Below are 10,521 nucleotides of genomic sequence, written 5' to 3' on the forward strand. Positions count from 1 at the left end.
AGGAGAAAGATGAGGCTTTCTGCTCCCATAAAGATTGTCAGCCTCAGATACCCTGAACAGGGTTGCTATGTCAGAACTGACTCCACAGCACATCACCACCACCAGATTATAGTGGCATTTCTCTGCCTCCTGTGTATGATAAGAGAAACCCCACTCAGAGCACAGGCAGGCATGGTCACTATGGGCATCTACCCCCTGGGCCTTGGGGCTAGCTCCTTCCCCTGGAGAGGGAATCACCGCTCTCCCAGGAGTGGCAGGCTGCAAGGCCAGGTTCAGAATGCCCCATTCTGAACAGGATCACGAGACAAGGAATGGTCTGCCAGAAGAGATTTTGAAATGAGCCCCCTAGGTGCCTCTGGAAGATGCAAAGGCACTGAGCTTGTCCATCTGGAAACATGGAGATTTGTCCCCCTTTCTGGAACAAAGGGTGACCTCTGCAAAGCTGTCAGCACCTTACAGTTCACAAAGCACTGCCGTGGGAAGATCACCAAGTTTCAGCGCAGCTTTCACACCCGCCCATGGCTGGGGCCTGACATGGTTCTTGGGGAACCTGGGCCCACCAGCTAGTTCCTCACCCAGTTAAAAGGTGATGGGCTGGGGTCGTGCCCGGATCCCCTGGGCTCCCAGGTTGTGTTCCGTTCCCTTACAGAACGGCATCCCTACCTCCCATGGAGGAAAGAAAGTCAAATGCAAATAACATGTCATAGAGAGACGTGTCTAGGGAGGAGCTAGGGAGTTTACACTTGACTCCTAACAGAAATGCCAGTGGTGCAGAAGAAAGGCCTGGCAATCTTTCCCAAAACTCAGCTATTGAAAACCCTAGAGAGCACAGTTCCACTCTGCCACATGTGGATTCACCATGAATTAGAGCTGATCCAAACAGCAACTGGTGGTGGCCTGTGCTGGTGGTAGGGAGCTGGGGGTGCAAATATAAGCGGAGCATCAATAGAAGTCTCACCGAAAACATCATATTAAAACAAAGATCCCAGGAGATGACGGAACTATCCTGGCTGTCCCGTGTGGGGATAGCATTCCAGGCAGAGGGTACAGCAAGTGCAAAGGGCCTGAGGCCGTTATTGGGAGAACATCCAGAAGGTCTGAGGGGTGGGACGTGGCTCCACAAAATTTCCCATTCATCCCCTGCTGCTGTCTGCCTTACTTACAGCTTCGGATTTTCTGTCTTATTACTGTTGTTGTGATAAAATGAATATAACAAAATATTTGCCGTTTCACCATTTTCTCCTCATATGATACAGTGATGCTCATTATATTCACTATGTGATGTGACCATCACTAGCGGAGACAGTCTTCATTCAAATGCCTGAGAAAGATTTTGATTGGCTCAACTCATCTATGAAGAGCCAATAGATTGGCTGTTCTTGGGTCAGCTGCCTTTTCCTGGTCCAGTAGCTGTGTTTATGGGGGGTGGAGTTAAGTGGCACCAAATATGGCCGTCTGGAGCTGCCCTTTGACAGGCAGTGGGCACCACAGGCAATGGGTGGCGTGTCCAATGGTTGCCTTATTTTCTTTCCAGAAGCTTCTTTGAAGTAACTGAGACACCATAGATGATATGCCTTAATCTCTGATCATTGGCCCACAGCTCTCCCTCAAGCCATACCCATGCCCCCACCACAACGCACGACAATCTACTTAGGGGCTGGGGTCTCTATGTAATGCGGGTCCGGAAGGTTCCTGTGTCCTAGCAACAGAGGCATGTGGTGGCTTCAAAAGTTTGTGGGCAAATTTTATTATCTTTTAATTCCATTTTCCCACGAATGTTTGAAGCCCCCAATATAACTCCTGAGGTGGCACTGTAGGATTAGCACTGGACTGCGAAGCACAGTCAGCAGTTCAAACACACCAGCTGCTCCTTGGAAACCCTATTCAGGGTCACTCTGGGACAGAACCAGCTTGACAGAACTTCACAACCACAACATATGTGAGGAAAGAGAAGCAGGCCACGGTGTTCTCCCCACAATGCTTCACTCCTGCTACACTGGCCCCCGCCTCAGGCTCTCTGCCTGGCATGGTCTTCCCTCAGTCCTCCTCCTGGCCTCCTTCCACTCAAGTCCTGGCTCAAATGTCCGCTCCTGAGAGGCCTACCCTGACCACACCAGGGGAGGGGACTCAACCTGTCCCTACACTGGGCCCTGGCCCACGAGAAACCCTCTCAAATGATCAGCTGGATGAATAAGTGAGTAAGTGACAGAGTGAAGAGTTAAGTAAATAAAGAATGACCTAATGCAATTGCTCACCATTGTCACCAAGTTACAGCTCTTGTGGGGAGCAGATAAGAATGTGGTTTCCAGAGTTCCGGTTCCCCTTTAGCAGCTGAAACTCTCTCCCTTCCCCAGAGGGGTATGGGGGGGCACACAGAACGTGCAAAGATGAGGGTTCAACCAAGCATTTTCAGACAGGCAGTGCCTCATGGGACCTAGAGCCACAGCCGGAACCAGCATCGCCTCTCATGGGCTTCCTCCTAAAGACCTGCCTTCCCACACCAGACTGTTAGCCTTGTGCTGTTACTTGGCCTCTCTGTGCCTTATCTTCTTATCTACAAAATGGGTGTAATTGGAGTTCATCTTCAGATAAGGCCGTGGGCTCCATGTGAGAACAGTGTCTGGCCCCGGCTAAGGCTCAGTGAACACTCAAAGGTATAGGCAAACTTCAAAAGCTAGAACCTGTGTATGGAGGAAACCTGTCAGTGAAGAAAAACTCAAATTGTTTCCTCTAACAGTGATCGAGAAGTGGTAAGAACGCTCCCTGTCAAAGGCAGAAACCTTTGGAGACCCAGAAAAACCGAGGGAGTCCCATTGACTTCTGGCTGTCACGGGTTTTGCTGTATGACTGGAAGGAATCTGTGGCCCTATAGAGAAGGGTGGTCTTCTGACTCATGGTAGCCCCATGTGTTGCAGAGTAGAGCTGTGCTCTGGAGGGTTTTCATGCTGTGATGTTTCGGAAGACGATCACCAGGACTTTCTTCTGAGGCTTCTGTGGGTGGAGTTGAACTGCTAACCTTTCAGTTATTAACCAAGCATTGTAGCTGTTCACTGTGATCCAAGGGGAAGATTTGCTCCAGTTGATATTTCATCTTTTTTAGTGGGGGGGGGGGGGAAGCATTGTCCTGGCTCCCCCCTTCAATCAATACCTCCCACTCCCAGCCTGCCCTGAGTGTCCCTGCCCCCACTACCAGCTTCTGTGAAGAGGAAACAAAATGAAGGGGGGCAGGGAGCTGGGTCCCAGCCAGGAGCAAGAAGAATCAGCCATGGGGGAAGACAGTAGGGGGTTGGATGCCAGAAGGTGAGGTTTCAGCCTGAAGGGTCCTGTGGCTAGACTGAGGGCTGGCTCAGGCTGTGTCCACCAGACATGAGGCCATGCCAACGCCTCTGAGGTCTCTGAGCTCCACACCTTCCAAGGGGCAGCACAAAAGTCATGCATCAGGCCCTTCTAGCTGTGCCGGAAGAGAGGGTGGTCTTCGTCTTTCTCACAAATGATGGTACTTGTGATCTATGTCCAGTCCTGAGGACTCCCACACCTTCCCATCGCTGGTCCCGAGAGCAGACAGGGCAGACGTGTCTGGTAACTCATACATGTCAACAGCGTGTTGCTTCAGTCGCCTTACCCTCCCGAGGCCGTTTCATCACCTGCCCACATTGGAGACCTCCAGGCCTTGGAAGCTGTGTGCGGCACCCACAGAGAATGCAAATTGTCCATGGCCAAATAAAACCCAGAGCCTGAAACCACAGGTGACTCTAGGAGCAGACACAGGGACACGGTTTCTGGTGAACGAATTCTCCCTCCCCAACCCCAGCCTCTAGATGCAACAGTCCCATACCCAGAAAGCTTTGGCCAGGCAGCCATCGCAGGACATCGGGAGCTGGCCACAGCCAAGCAGTGAGGAAATGAGGCCTGTGGGCAGGGGGTTGTCATGAGCAGCTTGGGGGCTTCAGTTAAGGAAGTTGCTTGAGGGGCTCCCCTGTCATTGGATTACATGTCTCTTTTTGGGGGGTGAGGGAAAGTAGCTCACACCACAGGGCACCCAAGAGTCTGTTGGGGAACTTTAAACACAGAAACCCGGTCCTTACTGGTCTCCACAGACAGGTTCTGACAAACTTAGTCTGGGATGTGGCCTGTTGTTGTTGTTAGGTGCCGTCGAGTCGGTATAATTCATAGCGACCTTATGCACAACAGAACAAAATGCTTCCCAGTCCTGCACCAACCTCACACTCTTGGCTTTGCTTAAGCCCATCGCTGCTGCCACTGTGCCAATCCATCTCATTGGGGGGTCTTTCTCTACTTTGCTGACCCTCCACTTTCCCCAGCATGATGTCCTTCTCCAGGGACTGGTCCCTCCTGATAGTATGTCCATAGTATGAGAGATGAAGTCTAATCATCCTGGCTTCTAAGGAGCATTCTGGCTTTTGGCAGTCCATGGTACTTTTAATATTCTCCTCTAACACCAGAACTCAAATGCTCTGGATTTCTCTCACGGCCCTCCATGAACACGAGGATAAAGCTATGCTCCACAGGGTTCTCGATGGAGGTTTCTTCAGAAATAGATTGCCAACTCTTTCTTCTGAGGTTCCTCCGGGTAGACTTTAAACACGTACATTCTGGTTAGCAGCCGAGTGCATTAGCAGTTTTTATCAACCAGGGTCTACACACATAGGCTGCCACGAGTTGGAATCAGTTTGACAGCTGTTGGTTTGGTTACCTGGATTTTCTGGATAACTCTAAGGTCAGTCAAGACTGAGAACCAAGGCCTACGTCTGGGCCCCATCCAACTGCAAGGGTCTGGGAAATAGATGTAAGCGGGGACCCGGAGTGGGGCAGTCCACACCTGTGCAAGTGGGCATGAAAGCCCTTCGAGGCAGGAGGAAACTGAGGCACAGGTTCAAAGCCCTGTCCTGCTGTTGGTGCTGGGAGTTTGCTGTGGACCAGGTACTAATCCTAAGCCTAACCCTAACCAATCTCCATCAGGGCATCGGTGGTCTTTCAAGGGACGGACAGAAAGGAAATCATCTCACAGATGAATGTATAATTATAAACTCAAAAGAACAGAATAATGCCCCTCCTCAAGAATGTCCAGGTCCCACTCCCAGGCCCTGTGACTGTGTTGGGTTACATGGCTGCTGATAGAATTAGGGATGCCCAGCAGTGGCCAGAGAGGCTATCCAGGAGAGTTCAACACCGTCACCAGGGTTCTTAAAAGCAGTAGGGGGATAGGAGAGAACCAGAGAAACTGCAAGGAAGGGATCAGGAGCCAAGGAACTGATTTCTCCCAGAGGCCTCTCGAACAGACACCTGATTCTGGTGGTGACCCTGAGCAGAACCAAAGGTGATGCCTGGACATCTGCCCCAGAGAAACTGTGAACCCATCAGCAGTTCTAGGCCACTGCGTTGACGGTATGCATTACGGCAGCGATGGAAAACTCATGCAGAAGTCTGTACAAGGAGAATGTAGTCAGTCCTGTTTGAGGGTCTGAGTAAGCTTCACGAGAAAGTGGGGTTTGAGGTTCACCCGCAGGTGAATGGGCCTCACCTCGGCACAGTGAGGAGACAGGTAGAACAGACGGTGGAAGAGAATGCAGAGAGGAAAGGAAACTCAGTGAGACTGGAATGCAGTCTCCGTCTAAGCCTCAGCTTATTCATCTACAAAATGGGCTTCTGATACCCAAATCTACTGCTGTCAAGTCGATTCCAACTCAGTGATCCTACAGGACACAGTAGAATTGCTCCTTAAGGTTGCCAAAACGAAATCTTTACAGAAGCAGACAGCCCCATCTTTCTCCAAGGAGTGGTTTGAACCACTGACCTTGTGGTTAGCAGCCCAATACTTAAGCCATGAAACGACCATCATTCCTTAGTAGTACTCCCCTGTTGTAAGCATCTTACAGAGAGGGCCTGGGAGGTCAGATAGCACCAAAGTTAAAGGTGTGGGCTCTAGAGCTAGATTAGACATTGGTTCAAATCCTGCATCTTGCCTGTGTGACCAGGAGCAAAAAGCATCACCTCTCTGCTTCTTCGTTTCCTCATGTGTTGGCTTGCTGTGAGTCTCAGAAAACAGGAAACTGAGGCTTGCCTAAGATGCTACATGGATCCCACTGCCCCACTCTCTATTCGCAGCCCTGTGTGAAGTGACTTGGAAGGTTCTTCCACCAACAGCTGGAGCCTGCTTCCCCAGCTTGGAATGTGGAGGTCTGTGGCTTGATAGAATGTGCTGGAAATGAGGATGGGCCGATGCTAAGCTAAGGCCCCTAACGCCCTTACATGCTTCTGCTTTTTTGTGGGCCTTTGTCTCTCTCATGTGAAAAAGCCCAGGCTGGCCTGCCGGAAATGAAACACATGATCACGTCCCAACCCCTCAGTGATGGCCACTCCCCAACCAGCAGCAGATGCAAATGCACGAGGGAGCCCACTCTGACCAGAAGAACCATCCAGCTGAGCCCAGATAATAACCTCAACTCACAGATTCTTGTGGCTTTCAGTAAGTTCGGAATGGTTTGTTACACAGTAGTATCTAACTGATACACCCACAATCACGCACCACTCAAGTCCAAGCCGGGACTCAAACTCAGGTTGGACTCCCAAATTCATGCTCTCTACCTCTATATCCTGCCACCTCCCAGGAATGAAATCAGTGTTACAGAGCCCAAAGCTGCTGACAATCCTACTCTTGCCTCCCAAACTTCAGCCCACATCTTCTGGGACACCTAATCCCAGCCACCTCCCCCTGAGGCCTCCTGTCTGGATCTGCCTTTGTCATCACCTCTTGTTAGCGTCCTGGTTGCAGTCTGGTCTCCCCCAAGACCCTACTTAGATCAGCATCATCGTTGTTCATTTGCAAAGTCCCTTCATGGTGTTGGCAAAAGGAACCAAAGGCTCTGCACATGCATATCGGCAGCTCCAGATAAAAGCCAGATGCGAGGTTAAAAATAGCCTCCCCAGGACCGTCAGAGATGCCAGGCTCCAGGCTCAGAGGAGACTCCAGCCCTAAGTTGGGGGCCCCATCTTCAGGGAAGGATAACAACACCACGGTCCAGGAGGCTGGGATGTGTCAGTGCTCTGGGCCAGCTCCAAAGGGCTTACAGTGAGCATTCAACAGAGGCTGCGTTCCTGGGAGCAAAGAAGACAGGATGGGGAGCCCAGGAGAAGTATGGTGGCAGCCAGGCCCCTCTCGGGGAAGGTGAAGGGTCCAGAAAACATTCCCATTGTTTTGGATAGAATTGCGTCCCCAAAAATATGTATCATCAATCCTACCTTGCCTACCTCTGGTTATAAGCCCATTCTTTGTTATGTTAATGAGGCAATGTTCTTGAGGGTGTCTTAAATTAACCTTGCCTGAGATATAAAAAGATCATGTTGAGTAAACTATACAGCAAGTGGGCAGAAATGGAGGAAGGTAGAGACTGGCGGCCATGTTGGAAGACAGAGTTGGAAGGAATCCAGGTTCGGAGCAGGTGAAAGACCCCAGTCAAGGTCCCGGAGGTGGGATTTGAACCATGGTTCAACAGTACCAACCTGAGTCTTAACCACAGACTTGACAAAGCCTGTCACACATAAGCTACGTGACTTCAGATAACCCACACAACCTCTCTGAGCCTTTGTTTCTGCCTTTGTCAAGCAGAACATGGACCTCACTGTCCCGTGAATATGGACCTCACCATCCTGCACCAGAATTTCCCTCCCCTCCCTTTTCCTCAGGCGTCTCAGCCTCTAGCAGCAGGTTTGGCATGCGGTCCACACCAAAGAAATCTCCGCTGATTCATTCATGGCAAGGATGAGTCCACTTAGGAGCACAATGCATGTCCAGAAGCTGCTGAGACACAGCGAGTCTCTCTCCACTTGAAAGAAGACGAAATCACACTTGGCAGAGATCCACAGGAAGTGGGGTTCAGGCAAGAAAGACGTGGGATCTCCATCAGCAAACATCCCCCCAAACCAAGTGATGACGTCTTCTTCAGACCAAACAATAGTTTATCTTGATCAGAAAAGAATGCCTACCTGAGGCATTGTGCATGGGTAAGATGTTTCTACATGGGATCAAAGTGACAGTGGCAACTCCATGACTGGACAGGAACCCTAGAGGTCAGGGAGGTCATGTCCATGGGGGAGGACAAATCCAGGAAGGAAGGTGAACTGCACAATGCCATCAGTGGTCCCAAAATGTATATGGAAAAAGTGTCGAATGGGAGTGTGTTTTGCTGTGTGCATTTTCAGAAATAAAAAAATCTTTTTTTTTTTTCAGCAATCAGGTGAAGGCCTGGGGTTCCTGGTCCTCCCTCGTCACACCTTGACAGGTCTGTGCATCTATGCATGGCTCTGGTTAGGATCCCAGTCTCAGCCAGTGACTCTGATGAATACCCCCTCCCAGTTCTGGTCCTCTGGTGGGAAGATGACTGCTTGTCTCCACCTCTAGGAAAATGCTGCTCATTCAGTCCACCCCCACTTCCGCATCCAGTTCTGGGAAACCTGAGTGAACAGCCCCTGCCTGAAGGGAGCTCCATGTGGCAGTGAGAAGAGGAGGCAGACATCATGAAGGACACCTAGGGTCCTGGATAAATCCTAGAGGGTCCAATCAGAACAGACCTAGTTCAAGTCCATGAAGATACACTTTCTGGGGCTTCCAAGATCTGTGGGTAGAGGTGGGGAGCCCCGGAGCATGTCCTTCAGCCAAAGTCAAAGGAGGTGGCCATCCCAGGAGCCCCAAGCTCCATGCGGAGTTCCTTCTTACTCCAGGAGAAGGAGAGGCATTTCTGGACTCAGGGGGGTCGTCCGCTGGTCCTCCCTAAGTTTTTTTTGTTTGCCGCCTGCCGGGAGGCTGCCCCAGCCAGCAGAGCCGATCCCAACTGCCTATGGTGTCCCAGTTAGTGGCAGTCATGCCGGCACCTGCCTGGCTGGCTAAAAATAGGAACCTCCAGCTCATGAGACTAAACCTCCACTGGGCTTAGACAGAGCGACCCACAGGAGTCCTTCTTTGTATGAGATGTTGGTATCCTGACAAGAGGCTATTTCCAAGATGCGGAGAGACAGGACACCACTTTTACAGATCCTTCCTGCTCATCTCACTGCCCACCTGAACACCAAACACCACAACACAGTCTATACTGACCCCCATGAGTCCAGAGTCTGGCCTGGGGTGTCTGCTGGGCCAGAAAGCTACCAGGAAGACGCTTGAACTTGGTTTAAACTCTCTGTTGTTGCCTGTCTTGCACTCCTTAAATGTGGGGCATTTACTTTCTGTCTCTCTGGATTCTATCCTTAACACCTCATAGAAATAGAAATCACACACTATTTGTCCTTTTGTGTCTGACTTCTTGTACTTAGCATAAGCTGTATTTAAGGTCCATCCACGTGGTAGCAGGTATCAGTGCTCCATTTCGTTACAGCTGAAGACTATCTCATCGTATTCTAAGAATCTTGTTGATCCATTCATGAGCTGACAGACACTTGGGTTCTACTTTTTGGTTACTGTGAGAAGTGTTGCATAGAACATTAGTGTGCATGTTTTTATTTGGACATTTATTTTCATGGTTTGGGGGTATATATATCCAAGAGGGGAAATGCTGGGTCATATGGAGCCTGGATTAAGCATTGAGCCACTAGCGACAAGGTTGGCAGTTCAAACCCAGGAGTCTGATTCCCAGTGCCTCCATATAGGGTTTCTGAGGCTGTAAATCTTTACAGTAGCAGGCAGCTTCATCTTTCTCCCAAGGAGCAGCTGGTGGGTTTGAACCACCAACCTTGTGGGTAGCAGCCCAATGTTCACCCCAGAGTGCCACCAGGGAACCTTGACTCAGGGGTAGCGGGTAGACATGCAATTCCATGCTTAACTTATTGAGGAATCACCAAACTGTTTTCCACAGCATTGTACATTTCTCCACATCCTCATTTGAACACTTGTCCATTCTGTATTGCTTTTCTTAATGACAAACATCCTAGTGGAGGTGAAGGGGTATCCAATCGGGGTTTTGATTTACATTCCCTTAGTGACTACTGTCTGTCAGTTTGTTGTACTGTGGTGGCTTGTGAGTTGCAGTGATTCTGAAAGCTATACCACCGGTATTTTAAATACCACCAGGGTCACCCATGGTGGACAGGTTTCAGATGAGTTTCCAGATGAAGACAGACTAGGAAGAAAGAGTGACAAACTACTTGCGAATATTTAGTCACTGAAAATCTTATCAATAGCAGAGAAACACTATCAGATATAGTGCCGGAAAATGAGCCTCTCAGGTTGGAAGGCACTCAAAATGCGACTGGGGAAGAGCTGCCTCCTCAGAGTAGAGTTGACAGTGATGACACAAATGGAGTAAAGCCCATGGGACCTTCATTTTCTGATGGGGAACAACTCAAAATGAAGAGAAACAGCTGTAAACATCCATTGAAAATAGGAACATGGAATGTACAAAGTATGAATCTGGGAAAACTGGAAGTTGTCAAAAATGAAATGGAACACATAAACATCGATATCTTAGGCATTAGTGAGCTGAAATGAACTGGAATTGGCCATTTTGAATC

This window comes from Chrysochloris asiatica, unplaced genomic scaffold (assembly GCF_000296735.1).
Source record: "Chrysochloris asiatica unplaced genomic scaffold, ChrAsi1.0 scaffold00023, whole genome shotgun sequence".
NCBI classification, from domain to species: Eukaryota; Metazoa; Chordata; class Mammalia; order Afrosoricida; family Chrysochloridae; genus Chrysochloris; species Chrysochloris asiatica.